Source organism: Arachis stenosperma, chromosome 3 (assembly GCF_014773155.1).
Source record: "Arachis stenosperma cultivar V10309 chromosome 3, arast.V10309.gnm1.PFL2, whole genome shotgun sequence".
Taxonomy (NCBI): Eukaryota; Viridiplantae; Streptophyta; class Magnoliopsida; order Fabales; family Fabaceae; genus Arachis; species Arachis stenosperma.
In genome coordinates this window covers 85219478-85229243 of record NC_080379.1, presented here as the reverse complement: position 1 = coordinate 85229243, position 9766 = coordinate 85219478, and the positions used below count along the sequence as shown (strand labels likewise).

At 37.3% G+C, this 9766-nt stretch overlaps 1 non-coding gene across 1 annotated transcript; it reads left to right on the top strand.

The window, feature by feature from the left end:
• Nucleotides 1-4120: 4120 nt before the first annotated feature.
• LOC130970930 (small nucleolar RNA R71) lies at nucleotides 4121-4224 on the top strand. Its single transcript, XR_009082175.1, has one exon. It is a non-coding gene; the product is annotated as a small nucleolar RNA R71 (small nucleolar RNA).
• Nucleotides 4225-9766: the final 5542 nt, after the last annotated feature.

Genomic DNA, 9766 nt, shown 5'->3' with positions numbered 1-9766 from the left:
ATGTATCCCCTGAGGTACCTCAGGGATCTCTTGATTTGCAGTCAAATGCTCTACCACTGAGCTATGGATTCTTGAGATGAATCTCTCCATCTCCCATGACTCGGAGGTGGAAGCAATTGTGTTCCCTTTTCTCTTTTCTTTTCTTCTCTTTTTTTTTTTGAGGTTTCTCTTACCTTTGGTGCCATCAATGGTTATGGAAAAGCAAAAAAGCTATGCTTTTACCACACTAAACTTAGAATGTTGCTGATGAGCGGATATTTTATACGCTTTTTGGGGGTAATTTCATGTAAATTTTAGTATGTTTTAATTAATTTTTAATAGAATTTTATTAGTTTTTAAGCAAAAATCATATTTCTGGACTTTACTATGAGTGTGTGTATTTTCATGTAATTTCAGGTATTTTCTGGCTGAAATTGAGGAAGCTGAGCAGAAATCTGACTTAGGCTGAAAAAGGACTGCAGATGCTGTTGGATCCTGACCTCCCTGCACTCGAAATGGATTTTCTGGAGCTACAGGAGTCCAATTGGCGCGCTCTCAACGGCGTTGGAAAGTAGACATCCAGGGCTTTCCAGCAATATATAATAGTCCATACTTTGCGCGAAGATAGACGACGTAACTTGGCGTTGAACGCCAAGTTCATGCTGCTGTCTGGAGTTAAACGCCAGAAAAACGTCATGATCCGGAGTTGAACGCCCAAAACACGTCATAACCTGGAGTTTAACGCCAAGAAAGGCCTCTACTCGTGGATAGCTTTAGTCTCAGCCCCAGCACACACCAAGTGGGCCCCAGAAGTGGATTTCTGCACCAATTATCTTAGTTTACTCATATTCTGTAAACCTAGGTTACTAGTTTACTATTTAAACAACTTTTAGAGACTTATCTTGTACCTCATGACATTTTCAGATCTGAATTACATACTTTTTGACGGCATGAGTCTCTAAACTCCATTGTTGGGGGTGAGGGGCTCTGCAGCGTCTCGATGAATTAATACAATTCCTTTATTTTCCATTCAAACACGCTTGTTCTTATCTAAGATGTTCATTCGCGCTTAATTATGAAGAAGGTGATGATCCGTGACACTCATCACCTTCCTCAATCCATGAACGTGTGTCTGACAACCACCTCCGTTCTACATCAGATTGAATGAGTATCTCTTAGATTCCTTAATCAGAATCTTCGTGGTATAAGCCGGATTGATGGCGGCATTCATGAGAATTCAGAAAGTCTAAACCTTGTCTGTGGTATTCCGAGTAGGATTCTGGGATTGAATGGCTGTGACGAGCTTGAAACTCCTGAAGGCTGGGCGTTAGTGACAGACGCAAAAGAATCAATGGATTCTACTCCAACCTGATTGAGAACCGACAGATGATTAGCCGTGCTGTGACAGAGCATAGGAACGTTTTCACTGAGAGGATGGGAGGTAGCCATTGACAACGGTGACACCCTACATAGAGCTTGCCATGGAAGGAGCCTTGCGTGTGTTGAAGGATTTCAAGGAAGAGTTGAAGCTCAAAGGATAAAGCATCTCCAAAACTCCAACATATTCCCCATTACTGCACAACAAGTAACAACTATTTATTTTATGCCCTTTTTACTTTATACGAGGCTAAAGAACTCTATTGGTATCCTGATTAAGATTAATAAAATAAACATAGATTGCTTCAAACCAATAATCTCCGTGGGATCGACCCTTACTCACGTAAGGTATTACTTGGACGACCCAGTGCACTTGCTGGTTAGTTGTGCGAATCACAAATTCGTGCACCAGTTGCTCGCCCTCAAGCAAAAGAAGAAAGAGTAGAAGAAAAAGAAGAGATGGAGGAGAGGGAGAGATGTGTATGTTTCGGCCATATGGGTGGGATTGGGTGGGAAAGAGATGGATGGATGTGAGTGGTGAAGAGGTGATGGGAAAGAGGGATTAATGTTGAGAAGAGGGGAGAATATGGTAGGTGGGGATCCTGTGGGGTCCACAGATCCTGAGATGATCCTGTGGGGTCCACAGATCCTGAGGTGTCAAGGATTTACATCTCTGCACCAATTAGGCATGTAAAATGCCTTTGCATGCAATTCTGGTGTTTAAACGCCGTAGTGATGCATGTTCTGGGTGTTCAACGCCCATGTGCAGCATGTTTCTGGCGTTGAACGCCAGTTCCATGCTTGTTTCTGGCGTTCAACGCCAGTTCTCCTCAGGGTGCATTCCTGGTGTTTGAACACCAGGATGTTGCTTGTTTCTGGCATTCAACGCCAGATCCATGCTCTGTTCTGGCGTTGAACGCCAGCCAGATGCTCCTTACTGGCGTTTAAACGCCAATAAGTCCTTCCTCCAGGGTGTGATTTTTCTTCTGCTATTTTTGATTTTGTTTTTAATTTTAATAATTTTTTTGTAACTCCACATGATCATGAACCTAATAAAACATAAAAGAACAATGAAAATAAAATAAAATTAGATAAATAAAAATTGGGTTGCTTCCCAATAAGTGCTTTTTTATTGTCAATAGCTTGACAGTGGGCTCTCATGGAGCCTCACAGGTGATCAAGTCAATGTTGTAAACTCCCAACACCAAACTTAGAGTTTGGATGTGGGGATTCAGCACCAAACTTAGAGTTTGGCTGTGTCCTCTCAACACCAAACTTAGAGTTTGATTGTGGGGGCTTTGTTTGACTTTGTACTGAGAGAAGCTTTTCATGCTTCCTCTCCATTGTTAAAGAAGAAGATCTTTGAGCCTTAAACACAAGGTAGTCCCCATTCAATTGAAGGATTAATTCTCCTCTGTTAACATCTATCACAGCTCCTGCTGTGGCTAGGAAAAGTCTTCCAAGGATGATGCATTCATCATCCTCCTTCCTAGTGTCTAAGATTATGAAATCAGCAAGGATGTAAAGGCCTTCAACCTTTACCAACACGTCCTTTACCAATCCATAAGCTTGTCTTACTGACTTGTCTGCCATTTGTAATGAGAATAAGGCAGGCTGTACCTCAATGATCCCCAGCTTCTCCATTACAGAGAGTGGCATAAGATTTATGCCTGACCCTAGGTCACACAGAACTTTCTCAAAGGTCATGGTGCCTATGGTACAGGATGTTACGAATTTGCCAGGATCTTGTCTCTTTTGGGGTAAAGTTTGCTGAACCCAGGTATCTAGTTCACTAATGAGCAAGGGAGGTTCACCTTCCCAAGTCTCATTACCAAATAACTTGGCATTCAGTTTCATAATAGCTCCTAGATATTGAGCAACTTGCTCTCCAGTTACATCTTCATCCTCTTCAGAGGAAGAATAGTCTTCAGAGCTCATGAATGGCAGAAGGAGGTTTAATGGAATCTCTATGGTCTCTATATGAGCCTCAAATTCCCTTGGGTCCTCAATAGGGAACTCCTTCTTGCTTGAGAGACGTCCCATGAGGTATTCCTCATTGGGATTCACGTCCTCTCCTTCCTCTCTAGGTTCGGCCATGTTGATTATATGAATGGCCTTGCACTCTCTTTTTAGATTCTCTTCAGTATTGCTTGGGAGAGTACTAGGAGGAGTTTCAGTGATTTTCTTACTCAGCTGGCCCACTTGTGCCTCTAGATTTCTGATGGAGGACCTTGTTTCACTCATAAAACTTAAAGTGGCCTTAGACAGATCAGAGACTAAATTTGCTAAGTTAGAGGTACTCTGTTCATAATTCTCTGTCTGTTGCTGAGAAGATGATGGATAAGGCTTAATATTGCTGAGCCTATTTCTTCCACCATTATTAAAGCCTTGTTGAGGCTTTTGTTGATCCTTCCATGAGAAATTTGGATGATTTCTCCATGATGAATTATAGGTGTTTCCATAAGGTTTACCCATATAATTTACTTCTGCTATTGCAGGGTTCTCAGGATCATAAGCTTCTTCTTCAGAAGATGCCTCTTTAGTACTGTTGGATGCATTTTGCCATCCATTCAGACTTTGAGAAATCATGTTGACTTGATGAGTCAACATTTTGTTCTGAGCCAATATGGCATTCAGAGCATCAATTTCAAGAACTCCCATCTTTTGAGGCGTCCCATTATTCACGGAATTTCTCTCAGAAGTGTACATGAACTGGTTATTTGCAACTATGTCAATAAGTTCTATCATGGTCCATTCTGAAAACATGTCAGAAGGACATCTTTTGGTCATCTGCTTGTATCTTTCCCAAGCTTCATAGAGGGATTCACCATCTTTTTGTTTGAAGGTTTGAACATCCACTCTAAGCTTGCTCAGCTTTTGAGGAGGAAAAAACTTAGCCAAGAAGGCCGTGACCAGCTTATCCCAAGAGTCCAGGCTATCTTTAGGTTGAGAGTCCAACCATGCTCTAGCTCTGTCTCTTACAGCAAAAGGGAAAAGCATGAGCTTGTAGACTTCAGGATCTACTCCATTAGTCTTAATAGTCTCACAGATCTGCAAGAACTCAGTTAAAAACTGGTAAGGATCTTCTGATGGAAGTCCATGAAACTTGCAGTTCTGTTGCATTAGAGCAACTAATTGAGATTTAAGCTCAAAATTGTTTGCTCCTATGGTAGGAATTGAGATGCTTCTTCCATCAAACTTGGAAGTAGGTGTAGTATAATCACCAAGCATCCTTCTTGCATTATTGTTGTTGGGTTCGGCTGCCATCTCCTTTTCTTGTTCGAAAATTTCAGCAAGGTTGTATCTGGATTGTTGTAATTTAGCTTCTCTTAGTTTCCTCTTCAGAGTCCTTTCAGGTTCTAGATCAGCTTCAACAAGAATGCATTTTTCCTTGTTCCCGCTCATATGAAAGAGAAGAGAACATAAAAAGAAGAGGAATCCTCTATGTCACAGTAAAGAGGTTCCTTATTATTAGTAGAAGAAGGGAATAAAGAAAGGAGAATCCAAACACAAGGGTAAGGATAGGGGCAGTGATTTGAGATGAAGAGAGGTGAAGATGAGAGAGGGAGAAATTTTTGAAATTAAATTTTGAAAAAGAGTTAAATGATTTTCGAAAATAAAGATAAGAAATGAAATTAAAATTAAAATTTAAAACAATTATTAAATAAAAAGAATTTTTAAAAAAGATGGAGGTATTTTCGAAAATTAGAGAGAGAAAAGTTGTTAGGTGGTTTTGAAAAAAGATAAGAAACAAACAAAAAGTTAAATAGTTAGCTGAAAAAGATTTGAAAATCAAATTTGAAAAGATAAGAAGATAAAAAGATAAGAAGTTAGAAAATATATTTTAAAATCAAATTTTTGAAAAAAGATAAAATTTTAAAAAACGATATGATATAAAAAGATAAGATAAAAATATATGATTAAAAAGATATGGTTAGAAAAGATTTAATTTTTAAAATTAAAATTGATTACTTGACTAACAAGAAACTACAAGATATGATTCTAGAATTCAAAGATTGAACCTTTCTTAACAAGAAAGTAACAAACTTCAAATTTTTGAATCAATCACATTAATTGTTAGTAAATTTTCGAAAATTTTGAAATAAAATTAAGAAAAAGATTTTTGAAAAATTCAAATAAAAAATTCGAAAATAAATAAAAAATGAAAAAGAATTGATTTTTGAAAAAGATTTTGAAAAGATAAGATTTTTAAATTTGAAATTTTGACTTGACTAACAAGAAATAACTAATTTTAAAATTTTTTTGACTAAGTCAACTCAAAATTTCGAAATTTATGAGAAAAACAAGGGAAAGATATTTTTTGATTTTTGAAATTTTAATTATGAGAGAGAAAAACATAAAAAATGACTCACAACATGAAAATTATGAATCAAAACACATAATGCATGCAAGAACACTATGAATGTCAAGATGAACATCAAGATCAAACAAGAAGACTTACCAAGAACAACTTGAAGATCATGAAGAACACTATGAATGCATGAATTTTCAAAAATTGCAAGAACAATATGAATATGCAATTGACACCAAACTTAAAACATGACACAAGACTCAAACAAGAAACACAAAAATATTTTTTATTTTTATAATTTTATGATTTTTTTGGATTTTCTTTTAATTTTTTTTCGAAAAACATATATAGAACAAAAAAAGAAAATAAGAAATCCAAAATTTTTAATAAGAATTCCAGGAATCTCTCAATATTAGCCTAAAGCTCCAATCCAACGGTTGGGCATGGCTTAATAGCCATCCAGCTTTAGAATATATAAATCAGGCATGTAACAACTGATATTCCAATTAACTTGCCTCTATGCTGATGGTTTTGAAGCCTCAATCCAATTGAGTTAGACATGGCTTTACAGTCAGCCAAGCTTCAACATACTTTATGAAACACTAGAATTCATTCTTAAAAATTTTGAATAATTTTTCGAAAATAAAGAAAAATATTTTGAAAAATATTTTTTTGAAAACTTTTTGAAAAGAAAAATAAAAATAAAATTACCTAATCTGAGCAACAAGACGAACTGTCAGTTGTCTATACTCGAACAATCCCCGGCAACGGCGCCAAAAACTTGGTGCACGAAATTGTGATCATCAATAATGGCGCCAAAAACTTGGTAGCGCTCTCAAACGTGAATCACACTTAGTCACAACTCCGCACAACTAACCAGAAGTGCACTGGGTCATCCAAGTAATACCTTACGGGTCGATCCTATGGAGATTGTTGGTATGAAGCAAGCTATGGTCATCGTGTAAATCTCAGTTAGGCGGATAATAAATGTTATGGAATTTTTGAACAGTAAATAAAGCATAAAATAAAGATAGAAATACTTATGTAAATCATTGGTGAGAATTTCAGATAAGTGTATGGAGATGAATTGTCCCTGTTGGATCTCTGCTTTCCTACTGCCTTCATTCAATCCTTCTTACTCCTTTCCCTGGCAAGCTGTATGTAGGGCATCATCGTTGTCAATGGCTACATCCCATCCTCTCAGTAAAAATGGTCCAAATGCTCTGTCACAGCACGGCTAATCATCTGTCGGTTCTCGATCATGTCGGAATAGAATCCCTTGATTCTTTTGCGTTTGTCATCACGCCCAACAATCGCGAGTTTGAAGCTCGTCACAGTCATTCAATTCCGGAATCCTACTCGGAACACCACATACAAGGTTAGACTTTCCGGATTCCCATGAATGCCGCCATCAATTATAGCTTATACCACGAAGATTCTGATTAAGGAATCCAAGAGATATGCGCTCGGTCTAAAGTAGAACGGAAGTGGTTGTCAGTCACGCGTTCATAGGTGAGAATGATGATGAGTGTCACGGATCATCACATTCATCATGTTAAAGTGAAACGAATATCTTAGAATAGGAACAAGCAGAATTGAATAGAAAATAGTAGTAATTGCAATGAAACTTGAGGTACAGCAGAGCTCCACACCCTTAATCTATGGTGTGTAGAAACTCCACCGTTGAAAATACATAAGTGATGAAGGTTCAGGCATGGCCGAGAGGCCAGCCCTCAAACGTGGTCAAAAGATAAAAAAAACAATCAAAGACCAATCCAAAGACGACTAATACACTAGTAAAAAGTTCTATTTATACTAAATTAGCTACTAGGGTTTACAGAAGTAAGTAATTAATGCATAAATCCACTTCCGGGGCCCACTTGGTGTGTGCTTGGGCTGAGCTTGATTTTTACACGAGCTGAGGCTTATCTTGGAGTTGAATTCCATGTTGTAACGTGTTTTTGGCGTTCAACTCTGGTTCGTGACGTGTTTCTGGCGTTTGACTCCAGAATGCAGCATGGAACTGGCGTTGAGCGCCAGTTTACATCATCTAATCACGAATAAAGTATGGACTATTATATATTGCTGGAAAACTCCGGATGTCTACTTTTCAACGCCGTTGAGAATGCGCCATTTGGAGTTCTATAGCTCCGGAAAATCTATTTCGAGTGCAGGGAGGTCAGAATCCAACAGCATCAGCAGTCCTTTGTCAGCCTTTTATCAGAGTTTTGCTCAGGTCCCTTAATTTCAGCCAGAAATTACCTGAAATCACAGAAAAATACACAAACTCATAGTAAAGTCCAGAAATGTGAATTTATCATAAAAACTAATGAAAACATCCCTAAAAGTAGCTGGATCCTACTAAAAACTATCTAAAAATAATGCCAAAAAGCGTATAAATTATCCGCTCATCATGCAGCAGCCCAAATAAATGGAACAAATGATCAAAAGCTATCAAAGTGTGCAAAACCTACAAGCACGGCCCAAATGTTGTAAAACAAAAGAAATCACTTGGGCTGAATAAAAAGAAGCAAACCCAAGCCCAAATTGCTCATTCAAGATGATCCCTCCATGGTGGTACCCTCCAAAGCCAACGTTCACTTCTTTCTTTTGGTCAGATTCATAGAAGAGAGAGAAAGCTTCGTTCCTTGCTCATTTCATCATAGAAGAAAGAAAGATAAAGCTTAATCCAAAAGGAAAGGTCTAATCACCCAAATCAATCTAATTCTAGCTCAGTTAGAAGCTAAAGGTAATTTATTTCCATTTGCATGCAAGTTACTTTCTTCACTCTTTCTCCAACTCTTTGCTACTCCACTATGGGATAAAAGGAGAAAGTGATTTCCTATAATCACTATTGTAAATCAAAGGCCAAAATTGTTTCTTGGTGATAAAGTTGTACCTCAAAGGTTTAGATATGAGTTTACCATTAAACAACTTTTTCAATGTTTACTTGAGACTTTCAGTCAAGCAAAAAGGCTCAGATACAAAGTTCCTAATTTAAGGATTAGTTGAAAATAGTGAAGTGATAAGTTGGTAGCATACAACTTGAGGAGTTGACTCTGAGGAGAGCAACTCAGCAACTTAGAAATGATACAAATGAAAAATTTTCAATTTTTGAAGACAAGGATAGATAACCAGGGTTTTAAGTTTTGTTCTGAAGAGTTTCTCTGTGAAGAGTTTATCAACTTTGGACAGTGTTTTTTAAGTTAAAGAAGCATTCCGCCAAAGATGAAGAACTTAATCAGAGGCAGCTAAATCCGGTTCAACTTATAGCAACAGAGGCTGTTATGGCATCAATCTCCTTCATATTTTACAGATTGTAATTTTATTTTTAATGTATATCTTTCTGTAATTTCTTGAGTGGTAAAAGGCTGAAAGTGAGAAATCAAAGAAAAGCCTATAACTGATAAAAAGCTAAGCAATACACATGAGAAAAAAGCCTAGAGTGATTTCAGATTTCTTTAGGTTGTTTTTATTGTCTTTTATCCAGTACCTGTTAGGTACCCCTTTCTTAGTTGGGTTAGCACTAAGAGTGAAGAGTTAGGTATTAGCATAGCCAAGTCAAGTTAGGTTAGAACTTGAGAGGGAAATTATTGTGTCAATCCTGTGGAATTGGTGTATGTAATACTTTAACTATAGTGGAAATTCTACCATTGTTGTGGTGGAGATTGGATGTAGGTTGCATTACACAAGGCAACTGAATCACGATACTTGATGGTGTCAGCTTCTCTCTTTCCTTCTCTGTTCTGTTTTCTGATTTTCATGAGACACAAAATTGTCTCATAAATTTTCCGCAGCTGAGTTCAAACAAATTCAGACTGAAAGTTTGTAATTAAAGGGTTATTTCATTAAAGTAAAAGAAGGCCATAGATTCAACCCCCCTTTTCTAAGTCTTCTACAGCCTTCATTTCTTAATGCAGGTTTCCAGGTGTTCCTTCTTCATTGATGGAGGTTTCTTTGATCTTTATATGGATGTTTCTTTGTATTGTAGATGAATGTTTCTTATTATAGGATTGCGGATATTTTTTTAATTTGGTGGGTGTTTCTTTACTCTTAATTGGATGTATAAATTTTGGGATGTTTTTTCTTTTTGTTACT